Below are 415 nucleotides of genomic sequence, written 5' to 3'. Positions count from 1 at the left end.
CGTGGCAGTAAATGAGAGCCAGCGGCCTATAGTTTTTTATGAGGTTCGGCGCCTCAACTTTTTGTCATTTTTTATGGTTGTCTTCCTGAAAGCGTTGGTTGTAAACCATTTCTGGTATCTTTACTTGAGTCCTATGCCAGGAATCACGTATATGCTATACATTTCAAAAGTGAAACTGACTGGCAAAAGTTACATAAACAGGTTGCTTTTCTCATGTCATGATGTCACAACCCGAGTTACGTTGTTCAGCATAATTGCTCTATGTATTTCAAAGTGTTCAGATCTTCTAAAATACTCGCTAACAAGTCAAAGCTGCCATGAGCGCAGTGTTCTCAGTTGCTGAGATTTTTGGATATTTTTTTCAGAAGGAAAAAGATATCCCCTTGCCTTTTCCTAGCAGCACGACATACTGATA

General features: G+C 39.5%; 1 protein-coding gene across 3 annotated transcripts in view; it reads left to right on the top strand.

Moving 5' to 3' along the window:
• LOC119584994 overlaps nucleotides 1-415 on the top strand; it is a 13700-nt gene that overhangs the window by 5715 nt on the left and 7570 nt on the right. The gene's annotated exons all lie outside the window — the stretch shown is intronic.

This window comes from Penaeus monodon, chromosome 19 (genome assembly GCF_015228065.2).
Source record: "Penaeus monodon isolate SGIC_2016 chromosome 19, NSTDA_Pmon_1, whole genome shotgun sequence".
NCBI lineage: Eukaryota > Metazoa > Arthropoda > Malacostraca > Decapoda > Penaeidae > Penaeus > Penaeus monodon.
Note: the sequence above shows the minus strand (reverse complement) of the source record. Positions and strands in the feature narration are given on the sequence as shown.